At 40.0% G+C, this 25,880-nt stretch overlaps 1 long non-coding RNA gene across 1 annotated transcript in view; it reads left to right on the top strand.

Annotated features, from left to right (window-relative positions):
* The window catches only part of LOC121819660 (uncharacterized), a 499,391-nt gene that overhangs the window by 426,729 nt on the left and 46,782 nt on the right, over window positions 1-25,880 (top strand). Inside the window, exon 4 of the long non-coding RNA XR_006059999.2 lies at window positions 12,071-12,158. This is a non-coding gene — a long non-coding RNA (uncharacterized LOC121819660). The remainder of the gene's footprint in view (window positions 1-12,070; window positions 12,159-25,880) is intronic.

Raw genomic sequence — 25,880 nt, 5'->3', positions numbered from 1 at the left:
TTATCCATTGATATAAAAATAAAGAAAGAATCCTAGTGTTATGAGATCCATCTATTTCCAGTACTAACGATAGACATGATTGTAAGTAGAGAAGATAAACTGAGATGTAGTTCTCTGTGTCCATCTCTGCTTTAGGCTTTAAAACAAAAAGAATACATTTTTTGTAATATGACTATAAACTTCTGTGACGTTACCAAAACTGAATTCACAGATGGCTATAATTTTCCATAGGTTGAAGTGACCTCTAAGCGACCTCTAGGTTGAAAATGTTGGCTGGATTCTGCTTTACGGTTCTGACAGGCAGAAGAAACTGATACGTACATGGTCAACAAGCCGGGAGTCATTTACCTCAGTGGTTTTTTTTTTTGTTTGTTTTTCCCTCCCTCTCTTTTCTGGAAGCCTCCACAATATGCCTTTATTAACTGCAGCATAAGGAATGTGATGTGGTCTTCTCAAAAATTCATTATTCAGAGCACAGAATGTAGCTAATTACAGAAATAATGAATACATGCAGCTTTCTATCTCTTTAATTATTTTATGTTTCCTTCTTTTGCAAAACACAAGCCAGTTGCCTGCTGAGATGCAATTCCTCATTCACAGAGGAAAACCAAATTGTAAGCTACAGCTAGTTGGGATCAGTAAATCTTCCTAGGTTAATTCTTGGGAAGGATAAGTCTTAGTCACTCAGTTGTGTCTGACTTTTTGTGACCTCATGGACTGTGGCCGTCCAGGCTACTCTCTCCATGGGATTCTCCAGGTAAGAATAGAGGAGTTGGTTGTCATTCCCTTCTCCAAGCAATCTTCTTGACCCATGGATCAAACCCAGGTCTCTTGCCTTGCAGGCAGATTCTTTACCATCTCAGCCACCAGGGAAACCCCTTGGAAAGGAATCATACTGTAAAAATTAAGGTATATGTGTTTTCTTCGGGGAAGGGATTTACTTTTATTCTTTTACTTTAAAAAGAGATCCAACCAGTCCATCCTAAAGAAAATCAGTCCTGAATATTCACTGGAAGGACTGAAGCTAAAGCTGAAACTCCAATAATTCAGCCACCTGATGCAAAGAACTGAGTCATTTGAAAAGACCCTGATGCTGGGAAAGATTGAAGGCAGGAGGAGAAAGGGACAACAGAGGATGAGATGGTTGGGTGGCATCACTGTCTCAATGGACATGAGTTTGCGTAAACTCTGGGAGTTGGTGATAGATAGGGAGGCCTGGTGTGCTGCAGTCTATGGGGTCACAAAGAGTCAGACATGACTGAGCAACTGAACTGAACTCAACTGAAAGATCAGCTTCACTGTGAACTGGTCCTGTGGAACAAGCTGTAGAAACTTGGAAATTCTTAAAGAAACATAAAAATATAAAAACTGAATATTCTGTTATATATATAGGCCACATTTTCTTAATCTAATTATCCATCAGTGGGCACTTAGATTCTTTCCATATCTTATCTTGTGTAAATAATACTGCAGGGATCATGGAGGTGCATATATAATATTGAGGCAGTGTTTTTCCTTTCTTTAGATAAATTCCCAGAAGTGGAATTGCTGGATCACATATTAGCTCTCATTTAGCTTATTACAAGCCCCCATACTGTTTTCCAGGGTAGCTGCATGAATTTATATTATTATCAACAGTACACAAGGATTCGCTTTTATCTACATTGTCACCAACACTTACTATCACTTGTCTTTTTGATAATAGCTATTCTAACAGGTATGAGGTGATATCTTACTGTGATTTTGATTTACATTTACCTGGCGTGCTGCAATTCATGGGGTCGCAAAGAGTTGGAGATGACTGAGCAACTGAACTGACTGATGATTAGCGATGCTAAGTATTTCTTCATTTGTCTGTTGGCCACCTGTATGTCTTCTTCAGAAAAATCAATATTTAGATCCTCTTCTCATTTAAAAAATTTTTATTTATGTATTTTATTTTGTCTGTGTTGGGTCTTCATTGCTGTGTGGGCTTTTATCTAGTTGCAGTGAGTGGGGGCTCCTCTCTAATTGAGGTGCACAGGCTTCTCATTGTGGTGGCTTCTCTTGCTACAGAGTATGGCCTCCAGTGTGTAAGGGCTTCAGTACCTGCAGTGTGAGAACTCTGGAGTTGTGGCCTGAGGACGCAGGAGTGTCTGCGCCCAGGCTCTAGAGCACAGGCTCAATACTTGTTCCACATGGGCTCAGTTGTTTCATGGCACATGGGATCTTCCCAGACTATGGATTGAACCCCTTTCTCCTGCCCTGGCAGGCAGATTCCTTACCACTAAGCTACAAGGGAAGCCCCTCTTCCATGATTTTAATTGGATTGTTTAGTTTTTATTTGATTGTAAGAGTTCTTTCTTTATTCAGGGTATAAACCTCTTATACCCAGTACTTTGGCCACCTCACGCAAAGAGTTGGCTCATTGGAAAAGGCTCTGATGCTGGGAGGGATTGAGGGCAGGAGGAGAAGGGGACGACAGAGGACGAGATGGCTGGATGGCATCCCTGACTCGATGGACATGAGTCGGAGTGAACTCCTGGAGTTGGTGATGGACAGGGAGGCCTGGTATGCTGCGATTCATGGGGTCACAAAGAGTCGGACACAACTGAGACTGAACTGAACTGAACTGAACCCTCTTATCTGATATATGCTTTGCAAATATCTTCTCCCATTCAGTAGGCTGGCTTTTTATTTTGTTGATGGTTTTTAGATTGATATAATTAAACTTCTGATTATTCATATTATTCTGCAAACTGTGCAGAAGCTCTATAGTTTGATATAATCCCATTTGTTTATTTTGGTTTTTGTTGCCATTGCCTTTGGATTCTGGTCAGAAAACAAAAACAAAAGCAAAAACAAAAACAAAAAACCAACTCTATAAAACTAAGAATACACAGAAGAATACAAGAATACACAGAAGAACTGTACAAAAAAGATCTTTACAACCCAGATAATCACGATGGTGTGATCATTCACCTAGAGCCAGACATCCTGGAATATAAAGTCAAATGGGCCTTAGGAAGCATCACTACAAACAAAACTAGTGGAGGTGATGGAATTCCAGTTGAACTATTTCAACTCCTAAAAGGTGATGCTATGAAAGTGCTGCACTCAATATGCCAGCAAATTTGGAAAACTCAGCAGTGGCCACAAGACTAGAAAAGGACAGTTTTCATTCCAATCCTAAAAAAAGGCAATGCCAAAGAATGCTCAAACCACCACGCAATTGCACTGATCTCACAAGCTAGTAAAGCAATGTTCAAAATTCTCCAAGCCAGGCTTCAACAATATGTGAATCGTGAACTTCCAGATGTTCAAGCTGGTTTTAGAAAAGGCAGAGGAACCAGAGATCAAATTGCCAACATCCATTGCATCATCAAAAAAGCAAGAGAGTTCCAGAAAAACATCCATTTCTGCTTTATTGACTATGCCGAAGCCTTTGACTGTGTGGATCACAATAAACTGTGGAAAATTCTGAAAGAGATGGGAATACCAGACCACCTGACCTGCCTCTTGAGAAACTTGTATGCAGGTCAGGAAGCAACAGTTAGAACTGGACGTGGAACAACAGACTGGTTCCAAATGGGAAAGGGAGTATGCCAAGGCTGTATATTGCCACCTTGCTTATTTAACTTCTATGCAGAGTACATCATGAGAAACGCTGGGCTTGAAGAAGCACAAGCTGGAATCAAGATTGCCAGCAGAAATATCAATAACCTCAGATATGCAGATGACACCACGCTTATGGCAGAAAGTGCAGAACTAAAAAGTCTCTTGATGAAAGTGAAAGAGGAGAGTGAAAAAGTTGGCTTAAAACTGAACATTCAGAAAACGAAGATCATGGCATCTGGTCCCATCACTTCATGGCAAATAGATGGAGAAACAGTAGAAACAGTGACAGACTTTATTTTGGGGAGGCTCCAAAATCACTGCAGGTGTTGACTGCAGCCACGAAATTAAAAGATGCTTACTCCTTGGAAGAAAAGTTATGACCAACCTAGACAGCATATTCAGAAGCAGAGATGTTACTTTGTCAACAAAGGTCTGTCTTGTCAAGGCTATGGTTTTTCCAGTAGTCATATATGGATGTGAGAGTTGGACTATAAAGAAAGCTGAGCACAGAAAATTGATGCTTTCGAACTGTGATGTTGGAGAAGACTCTTGAGAGTCCCTTGGACTGCAAGGTGATCCAACCAGTCCATCCTAAAGGAGATCAGTCCTGGGTGTTCATTGGAAGGACTGATGTTGAAGCTGACTCTAATACTTTGGCCACCTGATGTGAAGAACTGACTCACTGGAGAAGACCCTGATGCTAGAAAAGATTGAACGCGGAAGGAGAAGGGATGACAGAGGATGAGATGGTTGTATGGCATCACCGACTCAATGGACATGAATTTGAGTAAACTCTAGGATTTGGTGATAGACAGGAAAGCCTAGCATGCTGCAGTCCATTGGGTTGCAAAGAGTCGGATATGACTTAGCAACTAAACTGAACTGATAAGACTAACATCAAGGAGGTTTCTACCAGTTTTTTATGTAAGAGTTGTATAGTTTCTGCTCTTACATTCAAGTTTTCAATCCATTTTCAGTTAATTTTTGTGTATGATTTAAAATAGATTTCTAGTTTCATTATTCTGTACATGACTGTCAAGATTTTCCATCATTTATTGAAGAGATTGTTAGGTACCCTTGTATACGCTTGCCTCTTCTGTTGCAAATTAATTGACCTTATATGCATGGGTTTGCTTCTGGGTTCTTGGTTCATTTCCACTAACCTATGTGTCTCTTTTTATGCCAAAACTGTGCTATTTTAATTACTATAGCTTTGTAGTAGTTGGAATCAGGAGGCATGATGCCTTCAACTTTGTTTTTACTTTTCATAGTTTTACTTCTTCTTTTTCTAGATTGCTTTGACTATTCAGGATTTTTTGAGTTTCCATATAGATTTGAGGATTGTTCTAGTTCTTTGAAAAATGCCATTGAAACTTTGATATGGATTGCAAAGAGTCTGTAGATTGCTTTTGGTATAATGGACAGTTTAACTGTATTCATTCTTTGAATCCATGAGTGTGAGATATCTTTGTATTTACTTTTGTCTTTTTGATTTCTTTTCATTAGTATCTTATAATTTTTAGTATAGAGTTCTTTTACCTCCTTCAGTTCAGTTCAGTCACTCAGTCATGTCTGACTCCTTGCGACCCCATGAATTGCAGCACACCAGGCCTCCCTGTCCATCACCAACTCCCAGAGTTCATCCAAATTCACATCCATCGAGTCAGTGATGCCATCCAGCCATCTCATCCTCTGTCAGCCCCTTTTCCTCCTGCCCCCAATCCCTCCCAGCATCAGAGTCTTTTCCAATGAGTCAACTCTTCGCATGAGGTGGCCAAAGTACTGGAGTTTCAGCTTTAGCATCATTCCTTTCAAAGAACACCCAGGACTGATCTCCTTTAGAATAGACTGGTTACCTCCTTGGTTAAATTCATTTCTTGGTGTCTTTCAAATGTAAGTGGGATTGTTTTCTTAATCTCTCTGATATTTTGTTGTTAGTGTATAAAAATGGAAATGATTTTATATATTTAATTTATACCCTGCAAATTTACTAAATTCATTTATTCTAACAGATTTTTATGTAATCTTTAGGATTTTCTATATATAAAAGCATCATATCCACAGGTGATAGTTTTACTTCTTCCTTTCCAACTTGAATGCATTTTACATATTTTTCTTGATTAACTGCTGTGGGTAGGAATTCCAATACTTTGGTGAATAAAAGTAGCAAGAATGAACATCCTTGTCTTCTTCCTGATCTTTAAAATTTTCAGATTTTCACCATGGAGAATGACACTAGCTCTGGGTTTGTCATATATGACCTTTATAATGTTAAGGTACATTTTCTCTATACCTATTTTGTTGAGAGTCTTTATTCTCAATGAATATTGAATTTGGTCAAAATGATTTTTCTGTATTTATTGAGATGATAATATTTTTGTCAAGGTGAATCATCACTTTGCATCCTGGAATAAATTCTGCTTGATCAAGGTATATGATCCTTTTAATGTATTATTTAATTTGGTTTGCTAATACATTGTTGATATTTTTGTGTCTGTGTTCATCAGGGATATTGGCCTGTAATTTTCTTCTCTTGTAGGATCCTTGTCTGGTTTTATGATCAGAGTAATGCTGGCCTCATAAATGAGTTTAAAAGTGTTCCCCCCTGTTCTATTTTATGAAGAGTTGAAAAGGACTGGTATTAATTATTCTTCAAATATTTTGATATCATTCATTAGTGAAGCTGTTTGGCCTGGACTTTTGTTTGTTGGGAGGTTTTTGATTGCTGATTCAGTATCCTTACTAACAATCAATCTGATCAGCTTTTCTGTTTCTTCATAATTCAGTATTGGTAGATTTCATGTTTCTAGGAATTTATCTATTTCTGCTAGATTTTCCAATTTGTTGGCATTTAATTGTTCATAATAGTCTCTTATTAATGTTTGTATTTCTGTGGTATTATTTGTAATGTCTCCTCTTTCATTTCTGATTATATTTGAGTTCTTTTTTTTGTTGTTGTTGACAGTAGGTAAAGTTTTGTTAATTTTGTTTACCTCTTTAAAGATCTAATTTTTAGTTTCATTGATTTTCAGTTGTCTTTTTCTTCTCTATTTCATTTAATCATTATAGTTTATATTTATTTTTTATTCACTCTGATTTATGTTATTTCATTTCTCCTACTAACTTTGAGTTTCTAGTTATTTGAAGTGTGAAGTTAGGTTGTTTATCTGAGAATGTCCTTGTTTAGGAAGTCATACTCTCAGATGATGGCTTGTTAATAACAAATATAAACAAATATTTATAAAATTATATAAATATAAGTATAAATACTGCTAACCATCAAAGCCAGGCAATCTAGAACTATCCCCTGGACATCAGTTGTAAAAATCAGGGACCCAGATGAGTGTACAAGATTGTTTCCAGGAAATACCAGCAATTGGAGTGAGGGAGGAGAGTGTAAACAAGGAAGCAACCATCCTCCCTGCCCTGAGTTTATCTCAGTAGGCTCCTGAATGTGCCAGACCAGAAGCCTGCCCCTCAGGTTAAAGCTCCAGGACAAGCCAGTAGACACCCTTCACAAGAAACCTGGAGCTATATTTCAGTCTGTTCTCTGTGCAGTATCTTGGGATCTCTAACTGGTGAAGAATTGTCTCTCCTGTTATTACCATCCTCAGGGACCCAGGAATGAAAACCCATTAGCCACCAGAGCCAGTACATTATGAAGTGTCCCCTGGGTGACAATCGCAAAAACTGGGGCACTAGTTATGATAATTGCAGCACCAAACATGTGTAAAAGCTCCCCTCCAGAAGATACTAGCTCTCTGGAATACAGCAGATATATAGAGAGCAGTGATTTAGTCACTCAGTCGTGTCTGATTCTTGCAACCCCATGGACGTAGCCCACCAGGCTGTTTTGTCCATAGTGTTTTCCAGGCAAGAACACTGGTGTGGGCTGCCATTTCCATCTCCAGGGAATCTTCCTGACCCTGGGATCAAACCCATGTCTCCTGCATCTCCAGGTTCTTTACCACTAGCGCCACCTTGGAGGCCCAGGAGTACAGCAGGTGGAGTGTGCAAAGAGGATCCACACTCGGGAGTTTCTGAAAAGGGTTACAGTGAGCTCTTAGAAGCTATGAAGCTAAGTTAATAGGACTCTTTCGAGGAAAAGATTGTGCCACTGGGACCATTGCCTCTTGCTTTGCTCTGGGAGTAGCAGCTGCTCAAGAACTCTCTCTATTGGTTATGGTCCTATGGAATCGACAGACATAACCCTCACTGGCTACAAGAGCATGTGGGTGGCAGGCAGCCACAAAACTCAGGGTGACAGAACAGGGTACAAGCCTCTTTCTAGGAGATCCTGGGAGCTGGAATGAAGTAGAAGGAGAGCACAAAGATGGCACCCACTAGCCTTCATTCCCAGAGCGTACTTCAGCCAGTACCCAGATGTATGTTAGGTTAGATGCCTGCCTCTCAGGCAACACTTTAAACTCTTTTGCATGAAAGGTCCAAACAGGGTTTTATCAGAGAGGAGGTGGCCTCACCTTGAGGCCTGTAGCCCATGGGAGGCTTTGTTCAATCTCTTCCTCATCTTATGCTTAGAACAGGAAGATTTATTTATTGTCCATAAAGAACAATATGTGCTTGCTCCCTCGCTCAGTCATGTCCGACTCTGTGCAACCCCATGGACTGTAGCCCATCAGGCTCCTCCGTCCATGGGATTCTCCAGGCAAGAGTACTGGAGTGGGTTGCCATTTCCTTCTCCAGGGGATCTTCCCGACCCAGGGATCAAACCCGGGTCCTCCCTCATTCCAGGCAGACGCTTTAACCTCTGAGCCACCAGGGAAGCCCAAACAATATGTGAGTCTCTGCCAGTTCCCTTTGTGTCTGCATTTTAGGGGCTTCTAAATTCTAATAACAGTCCGCTCGGCCTTGGTAATTCGCCAGAAATATTGGCTAAACTATACTCACCCACCTGAATGGTGGGTCTGTCTTCTTCTATGCTCTTAGGAAAGCCAGTGCCTACATCTCCTTGCAGGTGCCTGTCTCTCCCTGTATTTCAAAATAGCTGGTTGCCCTGAGACCTCAGTTTCTGAAGGATTCAGGAAAATTTATGCTTTCAGAAATTATGCCATTTTTTCTCTTAATGTTCAAAGTGAAAGCAACACCTTCTAGCTTTTGATATCTTGAGTAGAAGCCAGAAATCCACTTTAACTTCTTATGCATATGTTTAGAGTTTTTCCTCAGTAATATAATCCTAATCCAAAATATTATCAATGCATTAATTGTGATTGATTATATCTCATTTAAAACTACTAGAAGATTTTCTTACTTTACCTGTGTCTGATTTTGAGGTCTCTAAAAGCAATTGATCTCATTTTAATCTTCACTGAATATTGTATTAAAAAAAAAACAACCCTTGCTAAAATTGTATCTGTTGCTCATCACATGTTCAAATTTTGACAAATAACAGAGTTTTCAATCTCCTAGAGAAATTGTCTCATCAGCTGCTATTTTTTCCTCTGATCATAATGTCCCTCCAACATTTTAATATATTCTGGTTTAATTCCCATCTCGAAAATCCTCACTGATCTCTAGTTTCCTCAAGACCTTAAAAATATGAGAATTCTGAAATTTAATTAGTAGTGGCTATCAGCCCTGGGATTTCTTTGGAAGGAATGATGCTAAAGCTGGAACTCCAGTACTTTGGCCACCTCATGCGAAGAGTTGACTCATTGGAAAAGACTTTGATGCTGGGAGGGATTGGGGGCAGGAGGAGTAGGGGACGACCGAGGATGAGATGGTTGGATCCATCACTGACTGGATGGGCGTGAGTCTGAGTGAACTCCAGGAGCTGGTGATGGACAGGGAGGCCTGGCGTGCTGCGATTCATGGAGTCGTAAAGAGTCGGACACGACTGAGCGACTGAACTGAACTGAATCGCTAAATTGCTAAGTGGCATTGAGCTCTGGTCCTTTGTGTCTCAGCAGAGAAAGAATTCAATGAGAGGCAAAGTGATAGATAAGAAGTGATTCATTAGAATTGGATGCTTGTGAGGCTTACAAGTTGGTGGGCGAGAGGGTGCCATGCCCGCTACAGTTTTATAGTCAGAAGAAAAGTGGGGCGGGGGAAAGACCGATTTTCTTTCCCATTCTTGAGTAGACCTCAAGCTTCTATCCTCCAGGTTGAGGGGGTGGGTAGTTTTCTTGTCCCTACTTGATCAAGCTAGGACTGTCATGGCACTATGGAAAAATTATTTCAGGTGTCAGTACAGTGAGTGCCTTTCAGTCTGAAATGTTGCATTTCCATAATTTTTGTTTTAAACCATGTGCAGAGAGCATGTCCCAGGGGTCGTTAACTTGCCGAGCTCGCTGGGCAGGGTGTGGGCTCATGTCACCGTTTTTGATTGTTTAGGGGTGTGTCTCATGCTTCTGCTGCATTATTTTGCTGAGAAGCAAGTCTGCTTGGTTTTGTGGTTAGCAAATCTGCTTTCTTGAGTAATCAATAACATACAGGATCTCCTATACTTTTTTCTTTACTTACAATCCCCTAGTGGGATTAACTATTTAATCACTTATTTTGCCCCTTTACTCTGTCCCTACCGGAACCAAAGCTGCTTCATGAAAACTAGAAATTCACTGGAAGTAAGTACATTGATCAGCCCTTCCATGATAAACTCAAACATCTATCTCAAGAAATATCGGTTGTACACGATGTGTTCTGCCTGGCCTGTTCTGTTTCCAACAGTTAGGAAGATGTCGGGAAGGGAAATTTCTAGAGATGTGTATTGTTTACTGCATACATCCTTGGCATTTTATAGTAGCATTTGACAAGTGCCCCCTAACATAAAATTGATCTAGATCCTGAAGAAAAGTCATTTTAACCAAAATCTTTATCCAAGATCTTAATCCACCTGTATTCAAATAAACCATTGCCAAGGTTTGAATAATTCTAAAGTGGTACATTTTTAAGAATTAGTATGTATCAGTTAGCTACTGCCACCAGGCACTCTTCTATGAATATTATATGCATAATTTTATTTAATTTTTTCAATATAATGAGATAGATAATATTTATCTACATTTTGCAGATGAACAGATTGAGGCTTTGAGAAGACAAGAAATATTCCTAGGTTCCCAAAGCTAGTGAGAAGAGAAGCCAAGTCTATTTGTCTCCACATGCTGCTCAACTATACGATATGCTGTGCCTATAATGGCATTTCTACATTTTAATATCTGGAACAGCATGATATTGAAAGGAAGAGCACTGTATTGAGGGTCCTCCTTTTTTGAGTTCCAAAGCTGATTATAAAACTAGCTGTGGATTCCTGATCAAACCATCCCCGTCTCCCGCCCTCAATGACTTAGTCTGATTGCAAGAGATTGAATTAGGTGATCTTTCAGATTCTTCTAATTCAGGAATTTGCCCAGAAGATAGGAAGAAAACTGAATAAGCTAATTCCTACTAAGCTATCAACGACCATCTTCTGACCCTTCAGGGGCATTTGCATTTTCCAAGAGGAAGTAAAAGATGTCAGGCAACTAGGATTTTTGCCATCCCTTATTTCACCTGTAGTGGCTATCCAGTTTTCCTCAATCTTTAACAGCCTTTCTTTTTCATTTGCTTCTTCTGATTATTGTTCAGCTAAAGATTCTATTAGCTATATGCTGAAACAGGAGAGATATAAGATCATTTTAAAATGTAAGATTCCAAAACACCGAAATTGAAAACAAACCCAGTGAAGGAGTAGGGAAAAAGACCCTTCTGTGAGTCCACAGTAAGAGATGTATTTGAGTTAACTTATTTATCACTATTAGACGGGGCTACCCATTTCTTAGCACCTGTTTTCATCCCAAAGTCCAAATGACACTAGAAATGGTCAATGTTATACTTCTCCATAGTACGCGGTCAATACAGTAAAACTTACTACTTTTCAGCATCATTAGAAACAGGCTGAAAACCTTGGATGGGGCAGTTGAAGAGTTATGAATACCTCTTTTCTCTCTTAGACAACGAAAAAAGTACTCTTACTGTAGTGCATACCTAAGTTACTGATCTTTCACAAACGGTATCCTAGGGTAAATTTACCTGCTCCAGTTGTCTCTTAACTAAATCTCAGGTTTAGCAGAGTCATTTCTATAATAAGTCAAAGAGAAATAATATAGAATATTTAAGTTCTTTGGCTTGAGTAAGAGACATACCTAGATTTGAAATTGCAGTGTCCTTTATGAGTTGTGTGTCCTTGAGATGTTTATTTAATTTAGTTAAAGTTCAATTCTCTTCTCTGTAAAAGAATGGAAGCAAATGGTGTTAAAAAAAAATTTAACTGAATAAATTTTAAATACCTTACTGGCTGTATTCAACAAATCATGAATTGGGCAGCATCCAATCTAGCAGATAATAAAATGGAGCTCTGAGGAGCTGTACAGAATAGCAAACTTTTATAGGGAGAAGGGAGCAGGAACAAGGAAGTTATATACTAAACAAACAAAGCAGATTGGTTGTTCCAAGGTCACTCTCCCTTCTGTGTTTGCAGGGGTCTACCAGGAAGATTACTAACTAACGCCGATCAGGCGATTCCCGATTGACTGGTTTAAGATTGCATTTTTGAAGGAGTTGAAACTGTAAGTCTCAATTTGGTGATGTGGGGTTTGGCATAAATGATTCCCTGTTGGTCATGTTGCCTTGTTTGCCACCAATGCATAATAAATGACAATGCCGCTTCATACTGATTGTGAGGGTCAAGTAGAATATTGCATTTAAAGCAGTCTCTGTTTAACAATAAGAATTATTTGGTAGTTTAAAGTTGGTTTTGGTAATGTCTAAAGATGTTCAACCTTTTTTTCCTCCCTATATAATAACTTCAAAATTTTATTTTTTAAATTATTGGAATGTAACTACTTTACAGTGTCATGTTAGTTTCTGCTGTACAGCAAAGTGAATCAGCTATATGTATACGGATATTCCCTCTTTTCTGGATTTCCTTCCCATTTAGGTCACCATAGAGCTCTGAGTAGAGTTTCCTAAGTTATACAGTAGGTTCTCACTAGTTATCTTAGAGCTTGAGAGACTAATTTAAATGCTTCCACTTAAAGATCAAAGGGGACACGTGACATTTCTTTGACATCACAAATTGAATGGCAGTTCCTAGACTATATTTTACTTAACCTCTTCCCAGACCAACGCTCGCGCTTCCTTTGTCACCTTCTAGTGATGGAAAAGTTTGTATTCAAAAATATTGTTTTACGGTTATGGAATAGTTAAACTTATTAATCCTGGAAATAGAGTTGAGTTCAAATATCCCACCCCACTCCCCTAACTATACGACCATATGGAGGTTATTTTATCACTCTTTGCCTCAGTCTTTGCACATGTGAAATAACGAAGACCAATAAGGCAATATCTCTAGCCAAGACTTTCACAACCTCTGAAGTGAGTAAGACAGTAAACAGTTATTATGATGTGTGATCTGAGTGATGGAGGATGGCCTGGCTGCTAAGAGATCAGGTGCATGACAGGTTGAAGAACATCACCCTGAGAGCAAAGAAAGTAACTTCTGACAGTTGGGATTGAAAGGTTGTCTTCACCCCTTATGGCCTGTGTAACCTTCGGCAAGGTGCTCAAACTTTCTATCCCTCAGTATCTTCATCTTCGAAATGGAAATTGCAAGGATATCTACCCCATAGAAATGACATGAGGCTGAAATAAATCAAAGCATTTAAAATTAAGACTGCCACTTAGTTATTAATAACAGCTGTCATTAATAGATTTTATTAAATTCTGTGCCATTTTATTTATTAAATAAAAGAGCCTATTCTACTTTTCAAAGTATTATGACTTGGAACTTTTATCAAAGCCTCAAAATTCTATAGCCTACTGCCCACCGACATTTCTGTTTCTATATCTTGCATTACAGTTTGGATGCCTTAAATTGGTCTTGTTTTACTTTTAAACTCTGTGTTTCTTCTATAGATTTCTCTGCTTCAATCACTGGTACTCCATCTACCCAAGTACCCAAGCTAGAAATATGAGGACCCGCCTAGACTCTTCCTTCTTTCTCACCATCACTCCCCACTTGTGAATAGTCACTGGATTCTGCCACTTTTCCCTCCTAATATATTCATCTTTCCATACTCCAAGGAGTAAGTCCTACAAGGGCAGGAATTACAGGTCGGTTCAGGCACTTAGTCGTGTCCAACTCTTTGCGACTCTTGGATGGCAGCACACCAGGCTTCCCTGTCCATCACCAACTCCAGGAGACTACTCAAACTCATGTCCGTTGAGGCAGTGATGCCATCCAACCATGTCATCCTCTGTCGTCCCTTCTCCTCGTGCATTCAATCTTTCCCAGCATCAGGATATTTTCCATGAGTCAGTTCTTCACATCAGGTGGCCAAAGTATTGGAGTTTCAGCTTCAGTCCTTCCAATGAATATTCAGGACTGATATTCAGAATGGACTGGTTGGATCTCCTTGCAGTCCAAGAGACTCTCAAGAATCTTCTCCAACACACGGTTCAAAAGCATCAATTCTCCTGTGCTCAGCTTTCTTTATAGTCCAACTCTCACATCCATACATGACTACTTGAAAAACCATAGCCTTGGATAGATGGACCTTTGTTGGCAAAGTAATGTCTCTGCTTTTCAATATGCTATCTAGGTTGGTCATAACTTTTCTTCCAAGGAGTAAGTGTCTTTTAATTTCATGGCTGCAATCACCATCTTCAGTGATTTTGGAGCCCCCCAAAATAAAGTCAGCCACTGTTTCCACTGTTTCCCCATCTATTTCCCATGAAGTGATGGGACCAGATGCCATGACCTTTGTTTTCTGAATGTTGAGCTTTAAGCCAACTGTTTAACTATCCTCTTTCACTTTCAAGAGGCTCTTTAGTTCTTCTTCACTTTCTGCCATAAGGGTGGTGTCATCTGCATATCTGAGGTTTCTGATGTTTCTCCCAGCAATCTTAATTCCAGTTTGTGCTTCTTCTAGCCCAGCATTTCTCATGATGTACTCTGCATAGAAGTTAAATAAGCAGGGTGACAATATACAGCCTTGACTTACTCCTTTTCCTATTTGGAACCAGTCTGTTGTTCCATGTCCAGTTCTAACTGTAGCTTCCTGACCTGCATATAGGTTTCTCAAGAGGCAGGTTATGTGGTCTGGTATTCCCATCTCTTTGAGAATTTTCCACAGTTTATTGTGATCCACACAGTCAAAGGCTTTGGCATAGTCAATAAAGCAGAAATAGATGTTTTACTGGAACTCTCTTGCTTGTTCCATGATCCTGCAGATGTTGGCATTTTGATCTCTGGTTCCTCTACCTTTTCTAAAACCAACTTGAACATCAGGAAGTTCACAGTTCACATATTGCTGAAGCCTGGCTTGGAGAATTTTGAGCATTACTTTACAAGCATGTGAGATGCATGCAATTGTGTGGGAGTTTGAGCATTCTTTGACGTTGCCTTTCTTTGGAACTGGAATGAAAACTGTCTTTTTCCAGTCTTGTGGCCTCTGCTGAGTTTTCCAAATTTGCTGGCATATTGAGTGCAGCACTTTCACAGCATCATCTTTAAGATTTGAAATAACCCAACTGGAATTCCATCACCTCCACTAGCTTTGATTGTAATGATGGTTCCTAAGGCTCCCTTGATTTCACATTCCAGGATGTCTGGCTCTAGGTGAGTGATCATACCATTGTGATTATCTGGGCCATGAAGATCTTTTTTTGTACAGTTCTTCTGTGTATTCTTGCTACCTCCTCCTAATATCTTCTACTTCTGTTAGGTCCATACTATTTCTGTCCTTTATTGTGTCCATCTTTGTATGAAATGTTCCCTTGGTATCTCTAATTTTCTTGAAGAGATTTCTAGTCTTTCCCATTCTGTTGTTCTCTCTGTTTCTTTGGATTGCTCACCGAGGAAAGCTTTCTTATCTCTCCTTTCTATTCTTTGGAACTCAGCATTCAAATGGGTATATCTTTCCTTTTCTCCTTTGCTTTTTGCTCCTTTCATTCACAGCTATTTGTAAGTTCTTCTCAGACAACCATTTTGCCTTTTTGCATTTCCTTTACTTCGGGATAAGAGGCTTATGGTAGCTTCCTGATGGGAGAGACTGACTGAGGGGGAAAGTGGGTCTTGTTCTGATGGGCAGGGCCATATTCAGTAAATCTTTAGTCCAATTTTCTGTTTATGGGAGTCCTGTGTTCCCTCCTTGTGTTTTGACCTGAGGCCAAACCTGAGGAAGTAATGAAAATAACTGCAACCTCCTTCAAAATAGTCCATGTTCGCACTGGTACATGTGTAGGGCCCCCAGCCCTGCAGCAGGCCACTGCTGACCCACGCCTCCACCAAAGACTCCTGGACACTCATGGGTTAGTCTGGGTCAGTCTCTTGTGGGGTCACTGCTCCCTTCTCCTGGCTTCTGCTGCACACAAGGTATTGTTTGTACCCTCCGAGAGTCTGTTTCCCCAGACCTGTGTAAATTCTGGTGGCTCTATGATGGGATTAATGGTGACTTTCTTCAAGTGGGCTTATGCCATACCCAGGTCTACTGCACCCAGAGCCCCTGCCCCTGCAGCAGTCCACTCTGACCTGTACGTCTGCAGGAGACACTTAAACACAGTTCTGTCTCAGTCTTTGTGGGGTCTTTGGGTCCTGGTGCACACAAGGTTTGGTTGAGCCCTCTTTGAGTGTCTCTGGCAGGTATGGGGTTTGGTTCTAAATGCACTTTTGCCCCTCCTACCATCTTGCTGGGGCTTCTCCTTTTCCCTTGGATGTGGAGTATCTCCTCAGTTACAGTTCTATAGTTGTTTCATGTATACTCTTAGAGCTGGAGATAATCAGCCAGCCAGTAGAACTTATGATTAAATGGATGAGACAGCTATTTCACAAATAACTGGAGGTATTTCTCACTTAATTTTAAGTCATTATTAGTACTAAGGTGGAAAAGTATAGAAAGCAACATGAGTGTATCAAAATGGCATGACATATATGTGAGTAACCTGAGGCCCTGACTAGGTCCAAGGGATTTACTTTCAGAGTCTGGACCAACCGAATGTCTTCTGACCCCTTGAACTGGAGACTTTTACCCCAATCCCTTTTGTCTTATCCAAACAAAAGCACATCCTTTTCCACAGAGGAGCCTGGCAACAGGAGGTCTCCTCAAAGAATGTGTTCTCATCAAGGCAACAATGCCTCAGTTGAGCTCCTGTCTTCAAAACCAGAGCAAGAGTTAACAGGGTCGTGATGGCATTTAGTGTCTGTAGGATTACTAAGTCCTGTTGATTGGACCTCCTTAATGCCTCTGGAATCCATCAATTTCTCTCCATTCTCATTGCCTCTGATCTAAATCAAGGTAGCATTCCCAGGTGGAGCAGTGGTAAAGAACCTGCCTTCTCAGGTAGGAGACATAGGAGACATATGTTTGATCCCTGGTATGGGGATCCTCCCTGGAGAAGGGTATGATAAATAAACCACCATAGTATTCCTGCCTGGACAATCCCATGGACAGAGGGCCCTGGAGTGCTATAGTCATTGGGTTGCACAAGTATAGGACACAACTGAGCACACACACACACAGCATTTCTTGTTACAAAATTATTGCCACAGTCACCTCCTCACTGCCCAATATCCTCTCTAGAGATCACAATCCCTTCCATCTGTTTTAAATTTGTTTAAAATAAATATTTAACTATGCTCCTCCATAGGCTAAATTTCTATAGTGGCTTATGAGCAAACCTGAACTCCTAAACAATACTGACATGCCCCTGCATCTGAAGTCCTACCTTTCTCCATTGCTCTTATTTTTCTCTACAGAAGATCGTCTCCTTCCACTCACTTGGGATCTTCATGGCTCTTACTCCTACCTGGGAAACTCTCACCCAAGCCCCCTGTCTTTAAGCCTCATCTTGCACAAAAGACCTTCTTTGAATTCTTCCCAACCATCACCACACATGCACACATACCAATGATTCCCAACTTCAGTGTGCAAAAGAAAGACCTAAGTAGTTTGTTAAAAATGTAGCTTCCTGGGGCCCATATCCAGAGTATCTCAGGTGTTGATCCAAGCATTTTACATTTTTACTAACAAATATCCTGGGGATTTCTGACCAGGTAGCTCTCAGACCACACTTGGAGAAGCCCTGAGTGATGTTAACTTCTTTTACTAAATGATGTTAGAGTACCTTTGTTATAGCCTCCATGAAAGTCCCTCATTATTCATTTCAGGTCTGTGGTCCTCACTAATGTGTGTGCACTGCTACGGCAGCAACCTGTGTTGTTTAGCCACAATCCATAGCAGAGTGGATGCTTCATAAATGTTTGTTAAATTGATGATAATCCCTTACTTTTGTAAACCACAGTAATTTATGAAGAACAATACACGTAAACCAGGAAACAGGTGCTGTGAGAAGAGGCGGAGTATCCCACTGTATAAGACACCAGGCTTGAAATCTTGGGAAGGCCCTGACTTCTGAAAGGTGGCTAATCTGCTTGTTAAAGCTCATTGATTTTAGCTGCCTCCACTCAGGTCTCTTCCTTTTCCTCCTCCACATACTCTGGTAACACTCAAGCCTTAACTGAACAGTGAAGTTCCTGTCACCTTCCAGTGACTCTGCTGATGAGTTGTCAAAATAGAAAGCACCAGGGACAAAATGCTGCTACCAGCAAAAAGTCTCCTGGTGAATCAAACATTCCACAGCAGCTCTATGCTCTAAGAGGTCAGTCTTTGGGGATGAAGTGTAGTTGATGAGGAAATTGAATTATCATTCCCATGGGCTTCTTTCCATTTCCACAGAAGCATTTAGCTAGGAAAGGACTGACTGATCCCTACAATCTCAAACCTGGCTCGTGTGACTAAGAGGCAGCAATGATCCCAGGTCACATTGTCAACACAATGTGTAGAAAGTGAAACAGGCTCAACATTCTTGAGTTAACAATCCTGAATGAACCAAAGCACCTGGGCACATTGTTGTTTAGTCACCAAGTCACATCCAGCTCTTTTAGAGACCCCATGGACTGTAGCCTGCCAGGCTCCTCTGTCCATAGAATTCTCCAGGCAAAAGTGCTGGAGTGGGTTGCCCTTTCTTTCTCCAGGGGATCTTCTTGACCCAGGGAATAAAGCCGAGTCTCCTGAATTGGCATGTAGATTCTTTACCGCTGAGCCACCATGGAAGCCCAAGGTACTTGGTGGTAGTTCGTTAATGGAGAGTTAGGACTATCAAAAAATGAAAGTTCTAGGATGTACCCTTGTAGACTGTGAACCAGGATATCTTAGGTTGGCCTTCCCAGTTCCATTTACTAAAGTACCTTTCCTAATAATCCTGGTGCGAGTGGTCCTCTGCTACTGCTAAGTCACTTCAGTCGTGTCCGACTCTGTGCGACCACAGAGACAGCAGCCCACCAGGCTCCACCGCCCCTGGGATTCTCCAGGCAAGCACACTGGAGTGGGTTGTCATTTCCTTCTCCAATGCATGAAAGTGAAAAGTGAAAGTGAAGCCACTCAGTCGTGTCCGACCCTCAGCGACCCCATGGACTGCAGCCTTCCAGGCTCCTCTGTCGATAGGATTTTCCAGGCAAGAGTACTGGAGTGGGGTGCCATTGCCTTCTCCGGTGGTCCTCAGACCACACCTTGAAAACTAGTGTTTTGACTTAGATGAGTTAGATGTATTTTCTGAACCTCAGTTTCAAGTGCAAAATAGAGCTGAAAACTCTAGCCTGATCTACTTCATAGGTCTGTTTGAAGGGATTGTGAATTTTGTGACAATTCTAAAGTGCTATAAACATATAGAGATTTTTGTTGCTAGCTTTGTTGATGACAGTGTTATTTCTAGGAAATGTATGAATTGCAATAGAGGCTTTCTAAATGTAACTATGTAACCCAAAGGAATACCTAAAAACTGAAATTTAAAGGTTAAATGAATTAATGAGGTATAGGCCATATCTGTCTTGATTTATGATATATCTTCAGAGCTTGACATGAAATAAATGCTCAAAAAAAAAAAAAGCTGTTGAAATTAGTAAAGGATGTGCTGGCTCTTTGATAGCTAGTATTTGTTGCTGTTCAGCTGCTAAGAGATGTCCAGCTCTTTGCAATCCCATGTTTTTCACCACACCAGGCTTACCCATCCTTCACCATCTCCCAGAGTTTGCTCAAACTCATGTTCATTGAGTCAATGATGCTCTCCAACCATCTCATCCTCTGTCGTCCCCTTCTCCTCCTGCCCTCAATCTTTCCCAGCATGATGGTCTTTTCCAGCTAACTCCCCCTGCCTCCTGAGGTTTGCTCACTTTAGCTTCCTTCACCAGGACCAGCACTGGATATGCAAAGCATCAGGGACCCACAGGAACACTGATTTTATTGACTTAAGATCCCTCCTTCCTGAGCACCAGCTTCCTGCTTAGCACTGTCCTAGGCCTACAGCATCACTTGTGGATTTGTTTTCTGGATAGACATCACAGGAGAGAACCACATTTTGGGGATGAAGAGAATTTTCTTGAAAAGCACCTCCTTGTAAATGCCTTGCTCTTTCAAAGGAAGGGATGACAGGATCCCTATCTATGTGGCAGGGATAACCTTCCCAGATCCTCTAAGAATATCAACCTCCCTTTCCCCCACACCATCCTTTTATGCTTACCTGTATTCTGGCATATCTATTAGTCTTTAGCATAGACAGAACTTCTGAACCCCCCTTGTGTTCAATAAAAGGCAGTGTGCTAGGTAGAAAACAGAAAGAGCAGGTGGGTGGTTCCAGTCTGCAGGGGCAGTGCTGGGAGACCTGCCAACTGCAGCAAGGGTGGCTAAATCGCCATGGCAACAAGCGAGTTGATCACTTAGGCACCATAACCCACTCCATAGACACAGCCTTCACGGACAAAAGGAGCACACATCCCTCCTGAGGGCTTTGATATTAATGCAGGGGCTGCCTTCTCTACAAGGTGCCTAAATTTCTGGTCTATTTTAGAGTTTTGTTATTCTTTCAGGCTTCTTTGAAATCTCAAGGAAGCAATTAAACTGCACATAATGCTTTTGTAAGAAAGAACAATCTTTTCCTTTTAAGCTCTATAGCACTATTTGTATTTGTTTATTTGATAACGATTTACTGAATATGAAATTAGAGATATATTCTATCCTCAAGTCCTTTTAGTCTAGAAGGAAAATAAAGACATAAGCAGAAATTCCTATAATTAAAAAAAAAAAAGGAATAGGCCCTGGAAAATGTTCTTTAGGTGCTTTGTATTCACAGATTTAATATTCATGATTTTGATGATTCAAAAGTTATTGCAGTGACCCATGGCATGATAGAATTGTAGATGATTGAATTCTGTGTGGGGCAAGACTGGTATTTAAGAATAAATCACATCATTTGTAAATGAACTAATCTGTCTTCCTCATATCTCTGTAGTGTGGCTTGGTTGCTTTCTCTTCATTGGCGTCTGCACAGCAACTATTAGTAAGCATCCGGAGTGTTGATAAAGATTTTATTTCTAAATGTCTGACTTTTTGTGGAAAGTGATATGGTGGTATTCTTGAAGATATTATGTGGCTTTCTTGAAGATATTAACGTAGACTGAAGTGTTAAGTCTCTTCAGTCACGTCTGATTCTTTGTGACCCTACGAACTGTAGCCCACCAGGTTCTCCTGTCCATGGAATTTTCCAGGCAAGATTACTGGAGTGGGTTTCCATGCCCTCCTGCAGGAGACCTTCCCGACCCAGGGACTGAACCTGCCTCTCTCTTGTCTCCTGCATTGGCAGGCAGTTTCTTTACCACTAACACCACTTGTGAAGTCTTTTTCAAATATTAAGGACTTATTTTAGTAATAAAGGATATCAGCAATTTTAAAAAGGAAGTTCATTTGGTAGATAAGATGGATATTTTGAGAGGGACTTTAAGGAGTAAGGGGCAATGAAATCAGCTTTGAATGGAAAGAGTTTTCCTATTTTGAGGGAAGGTATAGAAATGTGCACAGATTAAATCAACAATGAAATACCACTAACACATCTGGGCTTCCCTTGTGGCTCAGATGGTAAAGAATCTGCCTGCAATGTGGGAGACCTAGGTTCAATCCCTGGGTTGGGAAGATCCCCTGGAGAAGGGAAAGGCTACCCACTCCAGTATTCTGGCCTGGAGAATTCCATGGACTATATAGTCCATGGGGTCACAAAGAGTCAGACACGACTGAGTGACTTTCACACTTCAACACATCTGTGAAAATGACTTTAAATTGTCAATAACAAATGCTCACAAGAATATGGAACCATAGAAACTCTCATTGATTGATGGTATGAATCCAAAATGGTCCAGCTACTTGGAAAGACACTTTGTCAGTTTCTTCCAAAGATAAATATAGTCAAAATCTTAGGTATTTTGTTTAAAGCAGTTTATTAACCGTTAGTGATAAATGGAAGCAATCAAGATGTCCTTTAATAGGTGAATGGATAAACCATGATACAGCCATACAATGGAATGTTATTTAGTGAAAAAAAGAGATGAGCTATTAAGCTAATAAAAAGACAAGGAAGAACCTTAAATGCATATTGCTAAGTAAAGAAACCATATGAAAAGGGTACATACTATATGATTCAAATTATATGACTTTCTGGAAAAGGTGAAACCATAGGATAATGAAAGATCAGTGGTTGCCAGGATGTCAGGGGAATGGGACAGGATTGAATAGATGAAACACATGGTTTTCTTTTAGGGTAGTAAAAATATTCTATATGATACCATAATAGATACCATGTAGATACGTGACTTTATGCATTTGTCAAAATCCATTGACGTTTATAGCATAAAAATTATGAAGTGTAATGTACTGATAGATAAAATAAATCATTTAGGAGGTGGAGTGATCCCAGAAGGTTGTAGACTTTGACAAGAGAATCTGACTGTACTATGGATGTATGAAAACAACTTTACTGAAGAGGGTGGTGCAAAAAGGTGCTGACCTAAGTAACCTAGGAAATGAGTCAGAAAGTCTAAAAACAAAAGGAACTACATACAATGACTATTCTCTAGTTGGTAAAATTGTATCTCATAGAGATAGAGGTTAACAATTATGATATTGTTATACATGTAAACTGGAACCAAATGACTAAGTAACTGGATGGCAGATGGTGGGAGCCAGGTCTCTCACTGTAAGTGTCGGAGTTTATAGATAAGGAGAGAAAGCTAGAATGATTCATCTGGTGATAAAGTTGGGGACATAAATCTGAACTCATAATGAATGTTGTAAAGGCATATATGATTTCATACAGAAATAGTGGTCTGTGTGTGTTTACAGGTTAGTAAATACACATGTATTCCTTATTCTATCACCTAAGAAGATCTAGAAACAATGACACCGCAGTAAGTGTGTACAACTACACCCAGATCTTGATTTCAAATACCATTTTCCAGTAAAATAGACCGGGGCAGAAAATATGCACGATAAGCTGGGAGCACTTTTCAGTGCCAAAAAGAAAGTGCTTAAAAACTACAGACCCATGTTGTTGTGGGTATGTCAGAGGGACACAGAAGCTAACTAAGAGAGTTTCCAATGGAGAAAGCAGAATTAATTTGACAAAAAAAATAAGGTATTAGATTTTAACCCACAGTATAAAGTAAATATCAACAATGTATCTATGCTGATATATATATATATACACACACACATAGGTGAATAAATATACTGGGGAAAAGGGACACATCACCCATGCAGAAGAATTCCAAATAATTTATGTAGATAATCCACTTTCAAGGAGCAGAATAACTCTTTACTCAAGTGTCAGCTGTGCATAATGACTTCCTTCTGAAGAACGCAGTATGTGAAGGGTGAAAAGGTGTAATTTTATAATAGAGAAACTTGACATACACCTCATGTTGATAGTACAGTTTTGATATGATGCAAGTGGCACTTGATCCCTGGTCTTGTTCACCAAAACCCCTCATAACTCCAATCTAACAATATAGAGAAAAAATACCAGTCAAATTATAGTAAAGAACATTCTATAAAGCATGACCAATACTCTTCAAAACTGCCAAAAGACATCACAAGCAAGGAAAGTCTGAGAGACTGTCACGCCAAGAGAATTTAAGAACCATGACACCTACATGTGTTTCCCAAAAGAAAAGGGACATTAAATCAAAGCTTTCTTCAGAAGTCTGAATAAAGTATGAGATTTAATTGATAATAATTTATCAATATCAGTTTAATAGTTATAACAAATATACCAACTAAAGTTAGATATTAACAATGGAGAAATTGTGTGTGGGATATATAATAACTCCCTGTACGAACTTCTTATTTTCTTTTTCTGTAAATCTGAAATGGTTCTTAAAAATGTCTGTGTTTTTTGAAACATAGGGGGCAGAATTGTTGGGGGAATAGTAAATAGTTGGGTTGGAAGAGGGACTGTACAGTACTGCAGTGGGAAATCAGGCAGGGATCATATAATGGAAAGCATTATTGTCTACTCTGATAGACAGTAGAGGCTGGCTACATCAAAACCCATTCACAATCCACTTTATTGCTCACTTTCACCTTAAAGACTGGGAAGAAAAAAAAACAAACTTTCCTGCATTAAGAAATGAATAAATGGCACATTTTAATGAAGTCTCAGGATATCTGGAAAGCTCTTACTATCCAGAAAAATAGGGTAGATGTTTTTATTACTACCACTTCCACCTTCTCTGTCTTGAGTATTTTCATGCTGCCCAGTTCTACAACCACTGTCCCATGACCATGCAGCTCCAAACCATTATGGTAAAAGAGTAAGGATGAAGACAGAGATTATATCTTTGATACATCTTTTAGCGCCTATTAGGTCAAGACTGCGTATCTCCAGGTTTCTTACTATAAAACCTAATTGAGTGTCTTTATTACTTAAACTACTGCTGATCATCTATGTTGTTAGTTGAATATGAAAGTATTCCTAACAGAGTGACTTTGGAGGCTAAGATAGAGAGACAGGACTCCATTTGCCAGGCAGTGAGGAGCTCATCTTAGCATTTTATTCATTTATTCATTCATCTTCTATAATCATTAAGCCATTTAGGTTTTCCAGTTCAGCTAAAGTGTTAACATTTCCTATACGTCAGGCACAATTCTAGGTTTTATGGATATCCTTTTATTATCAAGATTACATAGTTTGGTTGGGGGGGGGCAGATAAATCAACCATTTTAGTGGTTCTTAAATGCTGAGAAGAGGAATAAATCAGGGGAAAAATACAGAGATGAGTGTATTCTAGATCGATGGGTCAGGGCATCCTCATTGATAAGTCCACATTTAATAAGAAACCTAAATAAAGTGAAAGAGAACACCATGTGTGTGCCTAGGGAGAAAACAGTCTGGACATGGGGAAGAACAGGGAAAGTGCTTGAATCATTACTGCACTTGAGGAAAAGCCAAGGGGCAGTGGAGTTGGGTGAGAAAGAAAGGAGAGGACAGGAGGTAGGATATAACGTCAGACCAAGAATGGGGCTGTCATAGATGGCCTTACAGGCCATGGTGGACTTTGGCTCAGCATAAGGTAAGCATGAAACCACTGGGGAATACATAGGAAGAAAATGATGGCATGGAAATGATGTTTTAACAAAAAAGAGACAAAATAATGTTGGTTAGGGTTACTGACATTGCAATAATATGGGTAAAAGGTAATGGTCATTTCATCAAGAGTGATAAATGAAAAGCAGTCAGATTCTAAGAAATCACTTCTGTGTATATTTCCTCTTGTAAACTAAACTGCAAGACCAGAGTGAACAGGGAACATATTTTAAACTTCTTTCCTGATGTCTTCTCTTGCCCTAACACATTGTGTATAGCAGAATAAAGAAATATGCTCTTGAAATGAACACAATTTCTTGAAGGGTAAAGACAGACAGTGAGAAGGAAGTACAGGTTGGCTTGAAGCACAGTCAGGGTACCAGATGCAGGCATTGCTAAGCCTTTTCTTCCTTTGAGCCCATCTGGCCAACCACTGAGAAGTAGCCCTGTACTTGGAGTCCAGCGCAGACACAACTGAGCCTCAGCATGTTCCACAAATCTGTTCCTACAAGAGGTGGGTGCCATCTCTAAGGCTCTGTGGAAGAATCCTGGAGAAATCTTGTTTGAGAGGTGTCAGCAGACATATTATCCCAGTGCTTAGGGATTCACAAATTGCTTGTAAATGCAGCTGAGAAAACCTATGATCAATTTCCTTGTAAGTGCTATTCATGAGGGCTATTTGGGGACAATCAACATATTATTCTGCAAGGCTTCCTTCTCAGGCACAACTCCAATTTTGTTTGATGAGAGTTTTTCTGAAGGCTCTTGCAACATGATCTCATATTATAACGATAATCAGCAGAACCTGCTCACCCCTTAATGCA

This window comes from Ovis aries, chromosome 5 (assembly GCF_016772045.2).
Source record: "Ovis aries strain OAR_USU_Benz2616 breed Rambouillet chromosome 5, ARS-UI_Ramb_v3.0, whole genome shotgun sequence".
NCBI classification, from domain to species: Eukaryota; Metazoa; Chordata; class Mammalia; order Artiodactyla; family Bovidae; genus Ovis; species Ovis aries.
This window is presented reverse-complemented; position numbering and strand designations above follow the sequence as displayed.